The sequence below is a fragment of the Panthera tigris genome, chromosome A1 (genome assembly GCF_018350195.1).
Source record: "Panthera tigris isolate Pti1 chromosome A1, P.tigris_Pti1_mat1.1, whole genome shotgun sequence".
NCBI lineage: Eukaryota > Metazoa > Chordata > Mammalia > Carnivora > Felidae > Panthera > Panthera tigris.
This window is the reverse complement of record NC_056660.1, coordinates 28,953,799-28,976,693: the sequence shown is the minus strand read 5'-3', so window position 1 is coordinate 28,976,693 and position 22,895 is coordinate 28,953,799. Positions and strand designations below refer to the sequence as shown.

General features: G+C 40.0%; 1 protein-coding gene across 2 annotated transcripts in view; it reads right to left on the bottom strand.

Annotated features, from left to right (window-relative positions):
- Positions 1-1,978: 1,978 nt before the first annotated feature.
- The window catches only part of KBTBD7 (kelch repeat and BTB domain containing 7), a 69,695-nt gene continuing 48,778 nt past the window's right edge, over positions 1,979-22,895 (bottom strand). The window contains exons 3-5 of one of the 2 annotated variants that reach the window (XR_006214514.1): positions 5,782-5,917; positions 4,167-4,238; positions 1,979-2,033 (exon numbers count right to left, since the gene is read on the bottom strand). The gene's annotated coding sequence lies outside the window, so the exon portion shown is untranslated. Of the gene's footprint in view, positions 2,034-3,822; positions 3,862-4,166; positions 4,239-5,781; positions 5,918-22,895 lie in introns of those variants that run through there. The other variant, XR_006214515.1, reaches the window with a different exon arrangement.

The window sequence follows — 22,895 nt, the reverse complement described above, 5'->3', positions numbered from 1 at the left end:
CATCAGACTTTTTTTGCTCCTGTAAAAAATCCCCCAATTATTTAAGTACAAACTATGTTAGCTATAATACCTGACTCCCTTTGGGCGGCTCACTCCCTCTGACACAGGCCGAGTCTGGGAGGCCAAACCTCTGCCACTCCCATGCCACTTTTAAGATTACCATGACATATTTAAAACTAGAAGCTCTCCAATATTTTTGCCGTGATTCAAGGCTTTGTTGACACATCTTGTAATAATCCAATCTCTCCAGTAAAGAATCCTCGTGACCAAGGAGACTGGCTAGTTTAATTTAACACTTGTGAGCAACGAAGTAGTTACAGCCAGGTTTCCTTTAGTTCCTAACCCCAATACCATCTGGTCTATATGTGACCCAACACCACTTACTTCACAGTCATTAACTTCTGTTCTTCATTTTTTTGGTTGTTTTTCCACTACACCCCTTCACCCTGACACAAATATCTCTTGGGCTATCACATGGAAAAAATCAACAATACACACGGACTGCCATGCCTGAGGGGTTTCTTGAGGCCAGTAATTATTTCTCTAGGACTCTAAATGCAAACCTGAGAAATCTAATCTTTCCCTGTAATTCTCTCCTTATCCATCATGCAGATGACTGTCTTCTCTGCTCATCTGATTTTAACAACTTGTTTGTTACAAGCTCTTGCCCACAACAGACATACGGTTTCTAAAAACACAACGTAATTTATTCAGCCCCCTCAAGACCATTAGCTAGGACGTGCTATCTCCTCATGTGAAGGGACAACTTTGTCCCCTAAATGTATTAACATCATCATTAATTCCCCTTTCCCTGAGACCAAAAGCCAACCTTGAGGATTTCTAGGATTGGTTGGCTAATTGCTAGAGCCAGACCCCTAGCGTTTTAGCTGTTGCCCTCTCTTGTATGCCCTAAGAAAACAATGCCCTTCTCTTTAATTGGGACTCCTCTTCCAGGTCTGCATTTTAAAACCTGAAAACCTCTTTATCTGTTTCTCCCACTTTTAGACTCTCCAGTTACTCATTACGCTTCCCCACCCCCTTTTTTTGACAAAAAAGGAAGGACATTCATACCCTTGTTTTCAGGGTGGCTAGAAGCTTTTCTTTGCAAACAGGCTACTGCTACCACTATAGTTAAGCTGCTACCAGAGAGAATTTTCTCTGCTCTGGAATCCCTTTGTTCTTCTCTAGTGATAGAGAAATTCACTTCAATGGTAAGGTTATTCAGGATATTCAACAAGTACCTACCTGCTACAAAAATTTCACTATTCCTTACCTTCCTCAGTCCTCTGGGGAAAAAACAAACCAGACCAGACCAAACCAGACCAATCACAGTGATGCTCTCAAATTAAAAACAGCCAAACGCTGAGGAACTAAACCTGCAACGGGTTTTGAACTTAGCTGTGATGATCCTTGACTCCTCCTCCTCCAAGCAACATTGATTATTCCCTTATGAAATAATGAGGATTATTATTAATCCTCATTAATACGCCAGTGAGGATTCCTTACCTCTTCTGGTCTTAGGTGCCCTTCATTTGATCACTCCAACATCTATCCTTAAATACTGCTAATGTCTTATTAAATGCATGTATTAAATTACACTCATTTATCATCAACAGGTCAGGTTGACTTTCCCACCACAGTCCTTACATGATCTTCAACTTGGACATTTAATTTTCAGGAAAAGACATCACCAGAAGACCAATATTGAATCCAAGTGGAAGGGATCTTACATTATGTCCTACCCGCCAATACCGCCACAAAAACTGTAAGGTAGAATAACCATACTTTATATCTCACCAAAAAATAAATAAATAAAATTGGAATTCACCACTTGGCCTAAAAACAAGTAAAAATCTGAACAGACTGAAATATCAACAACCCTTCTTAGATTCATGACAGACAGGAAAACACTGGGCAAACAGCTGCTCCCAAGACTGAAGACACAGACCCGAGACTACAGGGGGTCACAGCTTACCTGAGCAGACACCCAGCGGCTGAAACTGCTGCAGGAACCAGTGCCAAGGTGGAAAAACCTGAAATATGAAAATTGATGAATTGCTGAGGGCTCAGTGTGGACAACTCGAGAGTTAACAACTCCAGGGGACCCAGTCATGGGTGGGGGTCGAGTGGTGGGCACCAAATTGTAAGATTTACCCCTGGGACCTTGACCAGGCTTCACAACAAATATAGAGAAAAATCCCCTCATGCTTCTGAAGGGAGAGAGGGAAAAGCAACCATTTTTAAATCCGTCAGAACCCTCTGTTCTTAACAAGGATCATTCTCAGGAGAAACTAGTTAATCAGAGCCTCACCTGCTGGGGTCTTATTGGAGCCTAACTGACCTAAAGGAAGAGAAATACCCACCTCCTGCTCACTCAATCCAAATTGTATCTGACCTAAGGGGAAGGAAAAGAATTTAAAATCAAAAACCTTGAAAGCTCACAGTTCAGAGGTATGAACTCTGAAACCTAATCATAGAATGACAGAACCATAGAACATGTGCCCTCCACACACACCTCACCACCACATCACTACAGGCCTACTTACAACAGTGCCTTTTACCCAGTACATCATGTTTGGCTATGAAGAAAGAAAGGCCAACATCTGAAGAGACAGAGCAGGTGTAGTATTTATTTTATTTTGTTGTGTTTAATGCCCCCCCCCTTTTGCATTTGAGTACAGTTTACACACAAGGTTATGTTACTGTATTTTTAAAAATTATAGTTGGCACATAATGTTAGTTTCAAGGGTATAGAGCAAGTGTATTTAATAAGACCATTTGAAGAGACAGAGCAAGCACCAGAACCAGACATGGCAAGGGTGTTGGAATTATCAGACTAGGAACTGGAACAATTATGAATAGCATGCTTAGTGCTGTAGGCTAAAGTAGACAACATGCAAAAATTGGGCAATGTAAGAAGAGAAATGGACATCTTAAGAAAAAAAAAAAAAAGAAATGATGTAGGTTCCAGTTCAAGATGGTGATATAGGGGCCCCTGGGTGGTTCAGTCAGTTAAGCATCTGACTCTTGATTTTGGCTCAGGTCATGATCTCACAGTCATGAGATCAAGCCCCATATTGGGCTCTGCTTTGAGTGTGGAGCCTGCTTAAGATTCTTTTTCTCTTCTTCTGCCCCTTATCCACTTGCACATTCTCTCTCTCTATATATATAAAAGAAAAAAAAAAGATGATGATATAGGAAGATTCTAAACTCACTTCCTTCCATGGACAGACTGAATTTAGAGCTATTTACAGAAAAATTTCCTCTGGAAAAAAAAAAAATCCTAAAACTGATGGACTGACCCCTTTGCATTAGCAAATGAAGGGGAATCCACATGGAACCAGGTAAGTAAGGCTGAGAACAATCTTGCCATTTACTCCACCCCCAGTGGAAGAACACACAATTGGGAGAGAACTCACAACCCAGAGCTGCTTCATGATGGATGAAGTGTTCATATCCCACCGTGGGCATGCCACCTTTTAAGACCATCAATTAAGAGATGAGCCCCCAAAACATCTGGCTTTGAAGACCATCAGGGCTCCCATCCATAAGACCCAAAGGGCTGCAGGAACTGAGGAATGGCTCTTAAAGGTCTCACATGCAGACTCACCCTTCCCAGGGCCCAGTACAGAAGCAGCCTTTTGGAAAGCACCTAGACTTTACATGAAAGAGACTCATTTGCACATTTAAAGCATTGGTCAAAGGGGCATGGGCTTGATGGAATATTCTCCAGGAATGGAGGCTAGTAGGTGCCATCCTCCTGCTCTCCCTCTACCTTTCTAGAGCCAATAGGCACCTTTTTTTGTTTTTTGTTTTTTTCCTTTCCAGCAGTTCTCATCTTTATGCTCCACTAGGTGGACACTGTGAAAATCAATAAAAGGAAAACTCATTTAGAATGGAGTCAGGACTGGGGAATGGGGGGGGGGGGGGGAAGGCAAGTGCTCAGCCCTACCACTCCTAGCCAATCCCAGTGGATATTACTTTACTTTCCCAGCAAGAGGAAGGAAGTTTTCTTCTTGGCCCCCCTCAACAGTCCAACCAATGAGAGAGAGTCATAATTCAGCCAATGAAAAACCACTATACTTCCAGCTCTCAGTTTAAGCCAATGGAGTTTTTGTTTATAACAGCCCTTCCCAACTCCTCTCTCTCCTCTATAAAAGAGCTACCTTTCCTTTGTTCTCCAGATTTGCTTGTGGTTTTCTAGCTTGCTTGTCTTAGATTGTAGTTCTCTGCCGTTCCTGAAAAAAAAAAATTATCTTTTGCTGGTAATATAACTGGCAGTTTTATTTGTAAGGTTAATAGCATCCTCTTCCTACAACAAAGTGGATGGAACTAGAATGTATTATGCTAAGCGAAATAAGTCAGTCAGAGAAAGATAAATATTATATGATTTCACTCATATGTGGAATTTAAGAAATAAAACAGATGAACAGAGGGGAAGAGAAAGAAAAATAAGATAAAAATAGAGGGAGGCAAACCATAAGAGACTCTTAAATACAGAAAACAAACTGAGGGTTGCTAGAGGATAGGTGGTGGGGAATGGGCTAAATCGGTGATGGGCATTAAGGGCACTTGTTGGGATGAGCACTGGGTGTTATATGTAAGTCATGAATCACTAAATTCTACTGGAACCATTAGTACACTATATTAACTAACTTGGATTTAAATTAAAAAAAAAATCATCTTCCATGTTCTCACTCTGCCTTGCTAAAACCAGTGGACACCATCTTTTATTTTTTCCATTTTCTTCTTCCTCCTCTTCCTCCTTCTCCTCCTCCTCCTTCCCCTTGCACTTCCCCTTCTGCTTCCCCTTAATCACCTGGCCACGGAGGCCTGGGTCCCAGAGGACTGTAACAGAGAGACAGTTATTGGCAGACTCCCTCTCCCAGGGCACTACACAGAGAGCCAACTGAAACACACACCCAGGCTTTCTGAGAAAGAGGCCTATGTGCTTTCTCTAGGAGCTTTGGTCTTGGGGAGCAGTTCTGGTTTGGCACACTTAGAGGGCTCTATGGAGCTATTCCCAGGAAACAGAGACCAGGGGATGCAATCTTTGTGCTCTCCTGCTGCTTCACTCCCTCTCAATGGTATTTGCCAGAAAGGAGCTTATATACTTGTCTGGTACACTGATTTTTGCAGCTGTATTCAGGGAACACCCCTACATTGCCTGACTCTAGGGGCCAACAGGGCTTAAGCTTGTGGGTCCCACAGGACTGAAACCAACTGAGAAAGAGTTCTTAAACAGATACCACCACGGACATAGCAAGAGGTCACAGACTCAGGAGCTCATTCTTTCTGTGAAAGAGGCCTTATCATCATAGGTGCAGCCTGAGGGCCAGGCTTCTAATTAAATGTACTTATAGGAGCTGACTGTAAACCTTTCTGAGACCAGGGAGGGAAGGCACTTTCTTTGTGCTCTCCCTCTGTTCAATACTCCAGAGTGCCAGCATCTCAGAAAGCAAATCTTCATACGTTTCTGGTGCCTGGCTTTGGAGGCCAGGAGGGCTTGCAGTCCTGGATTCCATGGGATTGTAAAAATCAGAGATGGTTTTTAGCTGTCTACTACCCCTAGGGCACTGCACAGACAATAGTCTGAAACACTGAAAGAAAAAATTAAATAGAAGTAAAATTGATATGCCAAGAGAGAAGAGAAAATATAATTATATAAAATGCACTTCAACACCTATTAGAAATTGATTGGTCCAGCAGGCAGAAAATCATTAAGGATATATATAGTAGCACTCTCTTATCCATGGTTTTGTTGTCCATGGTTTCATTTACCTGTGGTTAACTGTGGGCTGGAAGCAGATGATCCTCCTTCTGACGAATTGTCAGGGGGTCAATAGTAGCTTAATGCAATGTCACAATGCCTGCGTTATTCATCTCACTTCATTTCATCCCATATGCATTTTATCATCTCAAATCACAAGAGGAAAGATGAGTACAGTTCAGTCAGATATTTTGAAACATCACATTCGTATAACTATCAGTACAGTATATTGCTATAATTGTTCTAGTTTATTATTAGTTATTGCTGTTAATCTTACTGTGCCTAATTTATAAGTTAAATTTTATCATAGGTGTGTATGTATAGGAAAAAAAACAGTATTTAGAGGTTCTGGTAGTATCTGCTTGTGCAGGCATCCATGAGGGACCTTGGAATTTATCCACCATGGATACAGGAGGACTACTTTAGTTGAATAGAAAGGCACCATCAATCATCTGACTCTAAACTGACATTTGAAGAATCCTTCATTTTCAACAGCAGAATATACATCCCTCTCAAATTCACATGGAACATTCACCAAGATAGACCACATTCTGGGCCATAAAGCTTACCTTAACACATTTCAAAGAATAGAAATCATGTAAAGTATACTCTCCGAACACTGTGGAATTAAACTAGAAATCATTAACAGAAAAATAACTGGAGAACCCCAACATGTGTAAGGGGTAAACAACACACTTCTTTCCTCCCACCTCTCAGCTTTACTGGAGTATTATTGACAAATAAAAATTATATATAGTAAGGTTGTACAACACGATTTTTTAAAGGTGTATAACATGATGATTTAAGATATTTTGTGTAAGGATTAGCACAACTAAATTAATACAGCCATCCCTTCACATAGTTACCTTTTAAAAATTTTTTTGTGGTGAGGACATTTAAGATCTACTCTTAACAGATTTCAAGTATACAATACAGTATTATTGACTGTAGTCACCATGCTGTACATTCGACACCTGGAACTTAATGCATCTTACAACTGAAATTTCATACCCTTTAACCAACCTGTCCCTATTTCCTCAACCCCAGTCACTGGCAACCACCATATATTCTCTGGATTTATGAGTTTGAGATTTTTACATTCCATATATAAGTGATCATACAGTATTTGACTTTCTGTGCCTGGCTTATTTCATTCACTTAGCATAATATCCTCCAGGTTCACCCATGTTGTTGCAAATGGTAGGATTTCCTTCTTTTAATGGCTGAAAAATATTCCATTATATATGTATGCTACATTTTCTTTACTCATCCATCAATGGATACTTAGGCTATAGCCATATCTTGGCTCTTGTGAGTAATGCTGTAATGAACATGGGAGTGGGGATATATTTTCAAGATATTTATTTCATTTTCTGTGGATATACACCCAGAAGTGGGATTGCCGGATCATACAGTAGTTCTATTTTTAATTTTTTGAGGAATCTATGTATAGTGTTACATAGGGCTACACCAATTTAAATTCCTCCCAACAGTGCTGAATAAAGCATTTCTCCACATTCTTGTTATCACCAACACTGGTTATCTCTTGTCTTTTTGATATTATCACCCTAACAGAAGTGAGGTGACAGCTCATTGTGGATTTGATTTCTTTTTTCCTGATGATTAAGTTGATTATGTATTGATGAGAAGTGGTAAGTGTGGACACTCTTGTCTTGGTCCTAATCTTAAAAAAAAAAAAATCATCCAACTTTGCACCATTAAATATGATGTTAGCTGTGGACTTTTCATATATGGCTTTTACTGTGTTGAGAAGCATTTCTTCTATAACAAATTTGTTGAAACCTTTTATCATGAAAGGATCTTGAATTTTGTCAAATGGGTTTTTTTTTTTGCATTGATTGAGATGTTCATGTACTTTAATCTTTCATTTTGTTAATGTGATTGATGTATCACATTTATGGATTTGCTTATGTTAAGCCAACCTTGCATCACAGGGATAAATCTCACCTGATTATGGTGTGTTTTTCTAGTCTCTTTTATTTATTTCTGTTATAATCTTTCTTATTTCTTTTCTTCTCCTGTCTTTGGATTTAGTTTGCTCTCTTTTTTTTAATTCTTGAGATGTAAAGTTAGGTTGTTTACTTGAGACTTTCTTTTTTCCCAATTTAGACATTTATTGCTCTAAACTTCCCTGTTAGAATGGCTTTTGCTGCATCTCATACGTTGTGGTATGTTGTTTCTATTCATTTGTCTCAAAATATTTTGGGTTTTCCTTTGATTTCTTCTTTGACCCATAGTAGTTCAGAAGTGTGTGGTTTAATTTCCACATACTTGTGAATTTTCTAATTAACTTCCTGTTATTGATTTCTAGTTTCATACTATTGTGGTAAGAATAGATACTTGGTGGTATTTCAACGTTTTTAGTTTTAAGAGTTGCTTTGTGGCCTCACATATGATCTATCCTGGACAAAGTTCTATGTGCCCTTGAGAAGAATGTGTATTTTACTGGTATTAGATGGAATGTCTGTTTGTCTCTTAGGTCCATTTGGTATAGTATTGTTTACACTTGCTATTTTCTTATTTATTTTCTGTCAAGGTGATCTCTCCATTGTTTATAGTAGAGTATTAAAATTCTGTATAATTATTTTATTTTGTTCATTTCTACTTTCCTTTCCATTATTATTTGTTTTTTATAATTAGAAGCTCTAATGTTGGGTGTATAAATATTTACAATTTATATCCTCTTGATGAATTGACCCTTTTATCATCATATAATGACCTTGTCTCTTGTTACCCTCTTTTACATTAAGTCTATTTTGTCTGATATAAATGTAGCTACCCTTGCTCCTTTTGGTGTCATTTTCTTGGAATATTTTTCTCCATACCTTCAGTTTTCACCTATCTGTGCCCTTAAAGCTAAAGTGAGTCTCTTGTAGGTAGCACATCATTGGAATTTATTATTTACCCATTTAGTCTTTCTATGCTATTGCTTGGAGAATTTATGTTTAAGTACTTTTTGATATGTAAGGACTTACTATTGCTGTCTTAATGTTTTCAGATTTTTGTAGTTCCTTTATTCTTTTTCTTTACTATTTATTTTTGACAGGGCGAGAGAGAGAATGCACATGTAAGCAAGCAGGGGAGGAGGAGAGAGAGGGGGACAGAGGATCCCAAGTGGGCTCTGCACTGACAGCAGCAAGCCCAATGTGGGCTTCAAGCTCACAAACCAAACCATGAGATCAGGACCCTAGCAGAAGTCAGGGCCCAACCAACCGAGGCATCCAGTCACCCCTGTAGTTCCTTTATTCTGTACTTCCTCTGTTGCTATTTTTCTTTGGATGTGATGAACTTTTTTGTAGTGGTATACTTTGATTCTTTTTTTTTTTAATGTTTTGTGTTTCTTTTTTTTTTTTAAAGTGTATTTATTTTGAGAAAGAGGGAGAGCACATATGTGGGAGAGAGGCAAAGAGAGAGGGAGAGAGACAATCTGAAGCGGGCTCCACGCTCAGTGCAGAGTCCAACTTGGGGCTTGATCCCATGAACCATGACATCCCATGGGATGGGATTCTTGAGAACCACCAAGAATTGTGTGCTTAACTGATTGAGCCACCCAGGCACCCCAATCTTTGTGTTTCTTCTACACGTTTTTTTCTCTGTGGTAACCTATCAGCATACATAAAGTATTTTATAATTATCCTATTTTAAGCTGATAAAAACTTCAACTGCATACAAAACTCTACCTTTACTCATACCCTCCCCCCTTTTTGGTTATTGATGTTACAATATACATTTTTTTTTATAACAACGCTTTTTATTTTTAAGTTTATTTATTTTGAGAAAGAGAGCAAGCAAGCACGCGAACAGGACAGGGGCAGAGAGAGGGAGAGAGATAATCCCAAGCAGGCAGAATTTCTGCACCACCAGCACAGAGCCTGGTGGGGAGCTCAAAGCCACAGACTGTGAAACCATGACCTGAGCCAAAGTTGGATGTTTAACAGACTGAGCCACCCAGGCACTCCTACAATATACATATTTTAAATAGCGTGTATCCACTATCAAATTATTATTGTTATATTTATTTTTAACACACTAATTTTTTTTAAAAGTAGACTTTATGCCCAACATGGAGCTCAACACAGGGCTTGAATTCATGACCCTGAGATCAAGACCTGAGCTGAGATCAAGAGTTGGTCACTTGACTAACTGAGCCAACCAAATGCCCCATTATATTAATTTTTGAAACTTTTAAATTAGAGTTGAAAGTAATATATGCACCACTATTACAACATTAAAAAATTCTGACTTTGACTATATATTTGTCTTTACCATTGAGTTTTTATTTATTTATTTATATGTTTTTCAGCATTAATTAGAGTCCTTTCATTTCACTATGAAGAAGTCCCTTTACCATTTCTTGTAAGGCAGATCCAGTTGTGATAAAGTCCCTCAGCTTTTGCTTGTTTCAGAGTACACTGTCTCTCAGGACAGTTTTTCTGGGTATAATATTCTTGTTTAGCAGTTTTTTCCTTTAATAGTTTGAATATATTCTCAGACACCCTCATGGCCTTCAAGAGGCCTTTCTCAGTAGAGGCCTTTCTACTGAGAAATCTGCTAATCTTATGTTACTTCTTGTATGTGATGAATCAGTTGCTGCTTTCAAAATTCTCTTCATCTTTGACTTTTGACAATTTTAATGCATCCTGGTGACCTTTTCAGGTTCATACTATTTAGGGACATTTGGGACTCATGAACCCAGATGTCCAAGTCTCACCCTAAATTTGAGAAGTTTTCAGCCATTTTTAAAATATACATATATCTGTGTGTGTGTGTGTGTGTGTACATATATATTTGAATTTATATATATATATATATATATATATATATATATATATATATATATTTTAGAGAGAGAGACGAGCAGGGAAGTGGGGCAAATAGAGAGAGAGAATCCTAAACAGGCTCCACACTGTGCATAAAGCCTGATGAGGGGCTCAGTCCCACGACCCTGGGATCATGACCAAAGCTGAAATCAAGAGTTGGACACTCAATTGACTGAGTCACTCAGATGCCCCTATTAATATATTTTTGTTAAATTTCTTTGTATTTTTTTCCTGAAAGACTTTGTTTTGACAGCACTGTTGTAGTTTAACTTCAATCCCAAATTTCTGAAACAGAAATCAGAAGTACATTAGAGGGGAGGGAGGGAAGCAGGCCAAGGAGTAAACAGAGTTTGACTAGAAAATAGAAGAGGGCATGTGTGGTGAACATTCCCAAGCAAGGCCATTCCTTGATGGAGGGGGTTGGCAGGCAACTTGCCTTATGCAGGGGAAGGAGGAAAGATCCCCTGGGGACCCTACAGAGGGGTCCCCCTCTTCTTAGAGCTTCCTCCTCCAGGGAAAGCTTTCCACAGAGATCAGCCACAACCTCAAACAGGACTGTCCACCCACCTCTCATCCTGGTTTGACTCCCACCTCTGTTCTGCTTGGAAAGTGTGAGATTGGCCTCCTTTGATCACTCTTTCTGTTATTTTCCTATTTCACAAGATTCTGATGTGATGGGGGAAGGGTATAACCCACTTAGAAACTACTAAACTTGTCACAGCTTTTGGTGCTCTGTGAGTTCCTGTTATCTAGGTTGGTTGTGTTCCCCAGAAATGCCTCCCCCTACCCCCAAGCCACAAATGCCAGAGTTGAGGAGTGGCCTCCTAGCTCAAGTGCCTCTGACCTCTGTGACATAAATATCTTCTTCTGGCCCCTTAGAAATATAATAAAAGGTCACAAGTGAGTCAAAACCAAGTAAATAAACTTTTAGAGGGAGAGAGGAGGGTGGGAGAGGTCGGTGGGTAGATATCATTGCATTGGACATTTATTTCCTTTACACATTGCTCTTGATACCAGACATTTCTTGTCTTTTCTTTTTTCTTTTTCATTTTTTAGAGAGAGAGCACAAGTGGGGGAGAAGGGAAGAGGTTGAGAAAGAGAGAGAGAGAGAGAGAGAGAGAGAGAGAGAGAGAATCTCAAGTAGGCTCCAGACTCAGTGTGGAGCCCTGCACTGGGCTTGATCCCACGACTCTGAGATCATGACCTGAGCTGAGATCAAGAGTCAGATGCTTAACCAAATGAGCCACCCAGGGGGCCCCCAGCCATTTTTTCTTTTAAATAGACGTTCTGTCCTTTGTCTCTGTCTTTTCTCTTTTTGGGATCCTCATTATGCATATAAAGCTTCCTTTGATGGTGTCCCATATGCTTTCTTCATTCTTTTTCTTTTTGATTCTCTGATTGGAAAATTTCAAAGGACGTATCTTCAAGTTCACAGTTCCTTTCATCTGACTGCTGGCATGCTATTGAAGCTCTTTATTGACTATTTCACTTCAGGTGTTGTATTCTTGAGATCTAAGATTTGTTTTCTTTTTAATGATTTTTATTTCTTTGCTGAAATTCTTATTGTGCTCATGTATTGCTTTCCTAATTTCATTTAGTTGTCTATATGTGTTTTCATCTTGTTCACTGAACTTCTTTAAGATGAATATTCTGGATTCTTTGTCACTCAGTTCATAGATCTAATTTTTTAAAGGGTTATTGGAGCTTTATTAGTTTCTTTTGATGGTGTCATGTTTGTCTGATTACTCATGATTCTTGGATCATTGCACTGGTATTTGCATATTTGAGGAAGAGGTGTCTTCCTCCATTGTTTACTGGTTTACTTTAACCGGGAAAGATCTTCCCCAGTCAGCCCAGCCTGGGGTTCTGGGTGTCTCAGCTGGAAGGCAGGGACTGCTCTGGATCTCTAGTTGTGCAGGGCCATTGCTTGTGCTCTGATGTTGAGAAAGGCACTGCTCTGCAGTCAGGCAAAGTGTCTAGGGTCCCTGGTGAGATGAGTCTGTAGGCTATGCTTCTCAACTGGTCAAGGTCACTGGTTGACCTCTCTGTTTGGGTGTGTTTGCAAGCTGTGCTCAGGAAACAGGCAGGGACATAGGCTGAGCTCTGCAAGCAGGTGGGGCTAAAGGCTGAGCTCCACAGATAGACATGGTTGCTGTCCAGGATCCTTGCACAGTTAGGGTCTCTGGGTTGGGTGGGGCCAGAGGCCATGCTTTGCAATTGGGTGAGGCTGCTGGCTTGGCTTTCTGTTCAGTTGGGGTGTTAGAATGGTCTCCATAGCGGGGTTGAACTGTTGACTGAGGATCAATACTAGACAGAACTGCCAACTGCGTTCCCTGACCAGATGGAATAACTGGCTCAGATCCATGGGTGAATGAAGTCACTAGCTGGGTTCTCTGGTTGGGTCGCCACCACCAGTAGGAATGCAGTGCCACAGCATGATCATTGCACTGATTGCTGTGAGTTTGTCCCTTCTTCTTTGTTTCTAGCTGACCCCATTTTGTATAGCTCTGCTTATTTTCCCAGTGTTCCATGTGAGGTGAGACAGAGCCAAGCCTCTGGGAAGCATGCTGGAAGGCTGGATAAACTAGATGTCAACCCCAGGCCCCCTTTTCTCCACTGGAGAAACCATGGGTCCAGGGGAACTCTGTGTGGCACTGTGCCAACCTGTGGGAGAGGCACGTTGGTCAAAGTGAAACCACTCCTTTTAGACTTCTAATGTGGCTTTTATCCATTTTTGTTGTTCAAGGGTGCGTCTTCCTCACCCCTGGGTTCTAGGATTTTCACATTGATGTTATTTTCTGTGAATAGTTGCTTGTTGGTCTTTTTGTAAGGGGGACTAAATTCCAGGACTTCCTATCCCGCCATCTTGTTTTCAAAATAGAAGTACTGGCATTTATTCAATTAAGATTTAATTATCTTTCAGCTGAGGAAAAAAATAAATGAATGCTTTCTTTACAGGAGAATGGAAAGAAAGGTGGAATTAGAAAGTCACCATTTGCGGGGCGCCTGGGTGGCTCAGTCGGTTGAGCGTCCGACTTTGGCTCAGGTCACGATCTCGCGGTTGGTGAGTTTGAGCCCCGCGTCGGGCTCTGGGCTGATGGCTCAGAGCCTGGAGCCTGCTTCCGATTCTGTGTCTCCCTCTCTCTCTGCCCCTCCCCTGTTCATGCTCTGTCTCTCTCTGTCCCAAAAATAAATAAACGTTAAAAAAAAAAAAAAAAAGAAAGTCACCATTTGCAATGTCAGTATAAGAGTTGAGTCAGGGAATGATTGTTAGCAGTTGCTACAATCATGAGATCGAAGTTTTGGGGCAATTATTTATCATTGGAAAACAAGCTACACTCAAATTCAGCATCTTTAAAATAAGTAAAATTTATTGTCCTGCAGTTCCTGCAGACCTGAAATCCATTTATTTAGCTGGGATTTAGCTGGGTTTTTCTGACTCAACTTTTCTCATGAGGTTGGGAGGCAACTATTGGGCAGGACTGAAGTCATCTCAAGCCTCTACTTGTGCTGTAGGATCTGCTTCCATAGTCTACAGTTCCTCAAGAATTGTTGGAATGAAAAAAAAAGAAAAGAAAAGAAAAAAAAGAATTGTTGGAATGAGGGCCTCAAGTTCTCCCCATGCCAGGCTACCCCAGCATGAGAGATGGGACAGAGAGATAAGGAGAGGAGTGGAAGCTACTTCAGTTTTTTTTTTTTTTTTTCATAACCTAATCTTGGTGGAGACATCCCACCACTACTTTTGTATCTTATTATTAGTAGAGAGGCTATAAATTCAGTCCACATTCAAGGGGAGGAGTTTACATAAGTACATAACATGAGCAGAGATCATTGGTGATAATCTCAGAAGCTGCCTACCACATCAAGGAACCAAATGTTTATATGATGCCACAGATTGCATACTAATTATTAATTGGAAAATGAACCATTACAATAAAGAGACATGACAGTTATTTTAGTGAGACTTTCTGGATTATGTTCGTACAAATGTGATATAATACATACAATATGAACTCTATAACATTATCTATGAAAATCTTGCCAAATGCTTTTAACCTGAATTTAACTAATCTTTAGGCTTAATTTAATTTATAATATATCAAGGGGATAGATGAAAGTCACTGGATTATTCAGGGTATGCCAGAGAAATAAAACCAATATGACATATATATGAATAGATTTATTAACAAGGAATTGGTTCATGCAAATATAGTCTCAGAATCCACTTTCTACAAGCTAGAAACCCAGGAAAGCTGGTGGTGTAGTTCCTGTCAGAGTTGGAAGGTATGAGATCAACCAGGAGCACCATTGGTGCAAGTCCCAGTAAGAGGACAGACCAATGTCCCCGTTCAGTCAGGTGAGAGTGAATTCTCCCTTCCTTTGCCTTTTTATTCTATTCAGGCCCTCAGTCGATTGGATAATTCCCATCCACATTGGAAAGGCAATCTGCTTTACTCAGTCTACCAATTCAAATGCTAATCTCCTCTGGAAAAACCCTCACAGACACACCCGAGAAATAATGTTTGCCAAATCCAGGCACCTTGTGATCCACTCAAGTTGACATATGAAATTAAACATCACAATTACTAACACCTAAGGAAGTAGCCAGACAAATCCATTTTGCTGGATTGTTTAAAAAGTCAATTTTAACCCATTTTGCTGGATTGTTATATGAAAAAAAGTTAGAGGAATTAATCTAGAAAATAAAAGTATGCAACCGAGTGTGATGCATGAATCTTAGATTCTGGATTGGAAAAAACAAACATAACCCTTGAACAATGCAGGCATTAGGGGTGCCGACTGCCCACACAGTTGAAGATCCCTGTAGGGGTATCTGGGTGGCTCAGTTGATTAGGTGTCCTACTTCTGCTCAGGTCATGATCTCAGTTTGTGGGTTCAAGCCCCGCATCAGGCTCTGTGCTGACAGCTTGGAGCCTAGAGCCTGCTTTGGATTCTGTGTCTCTCTTTCTCTGTCCCAGCCCTGCTCACACTCTTGCTCTCAAAAATAAATGAATAAACAATAAGAAAAAAAGAAAGAAAATCCACACATAACTTTTGACTCCCCCAAAATATAACTACTAATAGCCTACATTGACCAGAAGCCTTATCAATAAAATTGATAAGTCGACTAACACATATTTTGTATATGTATTATATACTGTATTATTACAACAAAGTAAGCTAGAGAAGAGAAAATATTATTAAGAAAACCATAAGGAAAATACATTTACAGTACTGTACTGTAAAAAATCCAGGCATGGGGCACCTGAGTGACTCAGTCAGTTGAACATCCAACTTTGGCTCAAATCATGATCTCGTGATTTGTGAGTTCAACCCCACATCAGGCTCACTGCTGTTGGCCTGTCAGCACAGAGCCCTCTTCAGACCCTCTGTCTCCCTCTCTCTGACCCTCCCCTGCTTTCACTCTCCCCAAAATAAATAAATATTAAAAAAAAAAATCCAGGCATAAGTGGATTCATGCCATTCAAACCCATATTATTCAAATGTCAACTGTGTATGCGTATATACGTATATATGTGTATATATGTATATGTACACTATATATACATATGTATATGTATATATATATGAAGAGGGAGGGAGAGAGGGAGGAAGTACAGGGAAAAGAGAAAAGCAAATGTAAAAAAATTAATAGTCATTAAAATATGTGTGGCATATATAATGTTCATTGAAGTATTTAAATTTTTTTGTATGCTTGGGGGCACCTGAGTGCTTCAGTCAGTTAAGCCTCTGACTCTTGATCTCAGCTCAGGTCATAATCTCATGGTCCGTGAGATTGAGCCCCATGTTGGGCTCTGTGCTGAAGCAGGAAGCCTGTTTGGGATTCTCTCTCTCCCTCTCTCTCTGCCCCTCCCCTGTTCAAGTGTGCTCTCTCTCTCTCTCAAAATAAAATAAATAAACTTAAAAATTTTTTCTGTATGCTTGAAATTTTTCAAAATAAAAATTTGGTGAAAATCTCTCTCATTCAAATAATTCCACTGGGCTTTGTTTCAGCTAGTCTTTTCTGGTATATATTTCCTCTCTGGGAAATGCCTAAAATAATAGTTTCCCTTACTCAAAATCATTTCTCAGAACAATTACTACATATATCATGCCAAATTTTTGTGCAGTTATTTTTCTAAGAACTGAATTGGCAACTCCTGAAAAAAGGACTGTGTTTTATTTATCACTGCCATTTCTATAAACCTACACAGTAGACTACTCTTATTAGACCATCTGTTGATGCTCATTTTAGTTAAGCCAAAGAAAAACAAGAATTAGAAGCTAAGCACATAAGTAGTGGTAAGCCAACACTCTAAATATGGTTTATACATTATAGAACTCATTAAACTTTCAAAGAACTTTATATCTGTGTCCTAGAGCTCCTCATTGAGTGACTCAGATTTTTCATAATTTGTAAATACTCTTTTAAAATAACAGTAGCTCTCTTCTTCCCAACTTGATCCATAGATTCAAGCAACTCCATCCAATATACCACCAAGTTATTTTGTGAATAATGGAAAACTGATTATATGGGAAGTAACACCAGGATCATGACAGTGTAAGGCATCTATCTTTTTGTCCTCCTATTAAACAACTAAAGAGACATCCACCCATAAATAAAAATGCCTCTGTGGGAGGCACTGTGGGATCCAGCACCATATGCCAAGGGATCTTGGAGTAGTCTTGCCCACCTGTGTATGCAGTAATATCCAGACAGCCCTCAGTATGGGTGACAGAAACAGTAAAACTCCAGCAAACCTGTCTCAGTGCCTCCAGACTGCATTTGGGGAAAACCTGGAAGAGTGCTGAACTTGGGCAGAAACCCACAGGTAATAGGGAGTTTGTAGAAGTCCAGCCTTCCCAAGGGAAGATTTGAATACACTGTTGGAGAAGAAAGAAAGAAAGAAAGAAAGAAAGAAAGAAAGAAAGAAAGAAAGAAAGAAAGAAAGAAAAAGAAAAGAAAGAAAGAAAGGGTTTGGATACATTGGAGAGAGTAAGAACTTTTCCCGTGTCACCATGCCCCCAAAGGTAACACTGCAAGGGATGAGATCAGCTGGCAGTGACGTCCCCCATGGTAAGAAAGAGAGCAGTGAGTGAATGCTAGGCTTCCCCTGCTGTGAGGTATGCTGCTGGAGAAACCTGTTTCTTTCCAGCAGCACCCAGGGTGCTGAGGTATGACCTCCATGATTCAGAAGAGGGAGATTGGGAAAGATGCAGATAAGAATATCTAAGGGCATTAAAGAACACATTCTTGCTGACTGCACTCAGGATTTCAGCAGGAATTCTACCCTGAAGCCTCTGGAAGAACCTTACCCTAGGATCCCCCACTGGGCGCATAGGCACTACCAATGCCCTGTGTGCTAAACCTACACTTGTCCCATATCTGGCTCCTGAGTGTGATGGTGAGAGTGAGCTCTCTCCAGTAAACAGAGTGCTCTCAGAAAAATAGACCAGGGTCTGCAGGCAAAGGAAAAAGCACAATCTTGAGCTGTATCTCCACCTTCTGGAAAGTAAAAGAAAGGTTTCTATAAACCAGCCTTGTGTGTTTTAAGAACCAGAGAAGACATAAAAGCTTAAGAAATATACCATGAGAGGGAGCAAGAAGTATGGGGCAATTGTATCCATAGAAGGTCTGAGTAAAACCCAGATATAAGAGGACCAAAAAACAGCATATCCCACATGAAGGCAAGACATAAAGATCTGAGAATTTTATGCTGCTTCAAATGTGAAAGCAGCAATGCAAAAACTACAAGGAATTGAAAGAATCAAGGAAACACATAATCAAAATCAAACAAAAAAAAGTTGTCCAATAACCAAAATCAAAGGCACAGAACTTAATGATCTAGCTGATAAATAATTCAAAATAGCTGTTCTGAGGAAACTTCAATGAGCTAAAAGAAAACACACAAACACAATTTAATAAAATGAGTAAAATAATACATGAACAAAATGAGATATTTCAATTTTTTTTTCTTTTTTAAAATATTTATTTATTTTGAGAGAGAGAGAGAAAGACAGAGAGAGAGTGCAAGAGCAGGAGAGGGGCAGGGAGAGGGGGAGAGAGAATCCTAAGCAGACTCTACACTGTAAGCATACAGCCCGACGCAGGACTCCATCTCATGAACTGCGAGATCATGACCTGAGCCAAAATCAAGAGTCAGATGCTTAACTGACTGATCCACCCAGGCTCCCCTGAACAAAATAAGATATTAACAGAGATAAAATGAGATATTTAATGAGATATTTAACAGAGACACTTAAAAAAAGAACCAAATAAATTTTGGAGCTGAAAAAGAATCAATAAAATGAAAAATGCAATAGAGAGTATCCACAGCACAATAGACCAAATGGAAGAGGGAATAAATGAAGAAGAGGATAGGAACTTTGAAGTAAACTCATCAATGGAAAACAAAGAATAAACAAAAAGAAGTGAAGAAAGCCTATATAGTAAAGAGGACTGTGTCAAATGTAGAAATATTAGAAAAATCATGATTTCCAGATGGAGAATAGTGGGAGAAGGGGTTGGGAGGAAGAGGACCTCAACTACCTCCATTTGACCTCAGTCTGTATTTTTTAATTAAGTTCTTTCCAGCTTATCTTCTAACTCAGGCAAAAGACCTAGCAGCCAAAAGCATCCTGTGATGAGAACGGAAGCTACCTCCTCAAGGAATACAGACCCCATGTAATTGACCCCTAGACAGTGATCTATCTTTACTGCCCAGATGCATGTACCCACCAAATTTGATCCCACATTTTTCTTATATAAACCTGAAAGAATTTTCAGCACTTTGGAGACTGTCTTTGAGAAGCTAGTCTGCTGTTTCCCCAGTGTTGGCCTCACTGAAATAAATTCCTTTCTAATTTCACCACCACTCATCTCTATGCCTCTGGATTTGTCAGTGATGAGTTGCTGAACCTGGTCTGTTGGGACCCTGGGAACTAGGCGCTCTTGCACCCTTGGACTCTGGTTAACAGGGGCAGAAAGTTTATTTAAAGAAATAATAGTTGAGAATTTTCCAATCCTGGGAAGAGAATTAGATATCCAAGTACATAATGATAATAGATCACCCTATAATCTCAATGCAAAACAACCTTGTCTAAGACAAACTATATTAAAACTGTCAAAAATCAAAGATAGGAGGAGCTTGGAAGATGGTGGGGTAGGAGGATCCTAAGCTCATCTTGTCCCACAGATACACCTAGATACCAGTCACATCAGTGCAACTAACCCAGAAAACAATCCAAAGACTGGCAGAACAGAGTCTCTACAGTTAATTTAGAGAGGAGGTCACATCAGAAAGAGTAGGAGCGGTGGAAGTCGAGATGAACCAAACTCTCCTGTGAGACTAACCACAAAAGGGAGGGACACCACAAGCATGGAGAAGGGAGCGGAACAGAACCCACACCAGGCATCCCAGTAACAGGAGACCTGCACCGGGAAAACAAGTCCCTATAACCTTTGGCTTTGAAAACCAGTAGGGCTTAACTTCAAGAGTTTGTAAAACCAATGGAGGTTAACTCTAGGTACTTTAAAAATGAACCAGCTCGGCTCTTGGGAGAGCCAGATGGTGATAAAAAACTGAGTTCCTGTCCTTAAAGAGATGACATAACAAACAATCCTGCCAAGATACAGCATAGAAGCAGCAGTTTGAAAAGAGCCTGGGGGATAGGGGAAGGAGATTTATTTACTAATCTCAGAACATGTGCAAGTCAGTCAGGGATCTTTAGGAGGCTTTTCCAAGAACAAAAAAGATGATGGGTGCCATGTCTTCCCCACTTCCACCACCCAGCCTAGATAGCTGGCCACCTGCAGGAACCAGCTTGAACACTCTCCATTTAGCTTGCTAATACCACATGTCCCACTCCCATGTTCTCCTGCAGATCTTCCTACTCCAACCTGCCCATTCAGCAGGACTCTCTCCACAGTGCTCCTGATGTGTCTCATTCTGCAAGCAGCCCTGACAGCGAGTAGCACCGCTCCAAAATGACTCCTGCACTGGGAAGACGGGAAGATAACCGCACACACACACCAGTGCAGCTGCAGCTCCAGGAGTAGGCTGGAGAAGCTATTACAGATCATACATCTGATCTTATTGCCAGCACTGCCCACTAACAAAACCTCACAGAAGGCAGCACAAGGAGAGAGTCCTATAGTTTGGGGTCACTGCAACCCCAACAGATAGGACTGGGGGCAGACATCTGGTCTGACTGCAGGCTCCACCCCCAATAAATTCCTCTCAGGAGACAACACAGGGAGAGTGTCTTGCAGCTTAGTGCAACTGCAGCCCTGTCACATGGGCTGAGGGCGGGTATCTGGTCTGACCCAACTGCAAACACAAGGTACCCCAGACTGGTCTCTTAACAGCACAGGGAACAAACCTTGCTCGCCACGGGCAAAGTGGGCCACTGCAGCCAACTATACTGAAGGCAAACCTGGCTCAGCCACAATAGTAGGGCATACAAAACACACAGGAGATACCCCTGCTGAGCTGGGGACATTGCACTACAGGGCACTACAGGACCTCTTCTTCATAAGTCCACTACTTTCAAGAGCAGGAGATGTAGCTGACTTTCCGAATACATAGAAATAAACACAGAGAATTAGACAAAATGAGACAGAGGAATATACCCTAAATGAAAGAACAGGACAAAAGCTGTAAAATCAATTATATCTATAAAAATTTGTCAAAGTAGTCACAGAATAAAACCGTGTAAAGTAGGACATCACATACGTAAAATAGGGGTGGGGAGACTAGCAATTCAGAGCTTTTAGAATGGGTTAAAACTTAAGCAACCAATAACTAAATATAGACTGCTATATGTGTAAGATGTTGTATATAATCCTAATGGTCACAACAAGCTGAAAACCCGTAATATACATGCAAAAAATAAAGAAAAAGGAATATAAACATATCACTAAAGAAAGCCATCAAACAACAAGGGAAGAGCAAGAGAAGAGAGGAATGGAGAAGAACTACAAAAACCTTCCATAAAAAAAGTAACAAAATGCCAGTAAGTACATACTTATCAATAATTACTTTGAATGCAGATGGAGTAAGTGTTCCAATCAAAAGACATAGGGTTAGTGAATGGATAAAAAAGCAATCCATCCATATGATGTCTATAAGAGACTCACTTCAGACTGAAAGACACATCCAGATGGAAAGTAAAAGGATGGAAAGATATCATGAAAAAATGGAAGTGAAAAGAAAGCTGGGGTAGCATTCCTAACATTGGAAAAAGAAAATAGACTTTCAAAGACTATAATATGAAACAAAGAAGGACACTACCTAATGATAAAGGGACCAATCCAGTTAGAAGATGTAACAACTGTAAATATTTATCACCCAAAATGGGAGCACCCAAATGAATAAAGCAGCTAATACCAAATATAAAGGGAGTAATTGATAGCAATTGAATAATAGTAGGGGACTTTAACAGCTTACTTTATATCAATGCATAGATCATCCAACCAGAAAATCAACAAGGAAATGGTGGCTTTGAATGATGCATTAGACAACATAGTTCTAACAGATATATTCAGAATACTCCATCCTAAAAGAGCAGAATACATATTCTTTTCAAGAGCACAGGAAACTTCTCCAGAATAGGTCACATGTTGGGCCACAAAACAAGTCTCAACAAACTCAAAAAGACTGAAATCATATCATGCATTTTTTCCAACCACAATGGTATGAAACTAGAAATCAATCGCAAGAAAAAAGTCTGGAAAGAACACAAATACATGGATTTTAAATAACATGACACTAAACAGTGAATAGGTCAACCATGAAATCAAATGGAAATTAAAAATAATACATGGAGGGGTACCTGGGTGGCTCAGTTGGTTGGGCGTCCGACTTTGGCTCAGATCATGATCTCACGGTCTATGGGTTCAAGCCCCGCGTCGGGCTCTGTGCTGACAGCTTAGAGCCTGGAGCCTGCTTCAGATTCTGTGTCTCCCTCTCTCTCTGCCCCTCCCCCGCTCAAGCTTTGTCTCTGTCTCTCTCAAAAACCAACAAACATTAAAAAAAAATAATAAATTAAAAAAAATAAAAAAAAATACATGGAGACAAATGAAAATGAAAACACAATGGTCCCAAATCTTTGGAATACAGCAAAAACTATTCTAAAAGGGAAGATTATAGCAATAAAAGCTGACCTCAAGATGCAAGGAAAATCTCAACAACCTAATCTTACACCTAAAGGAACTGGAGAAGAAGAAGAAACAAAGCCCAAAGCAAGTAGAAGGAAAGAAAGGGTAAAATTAGAGCAGAAAG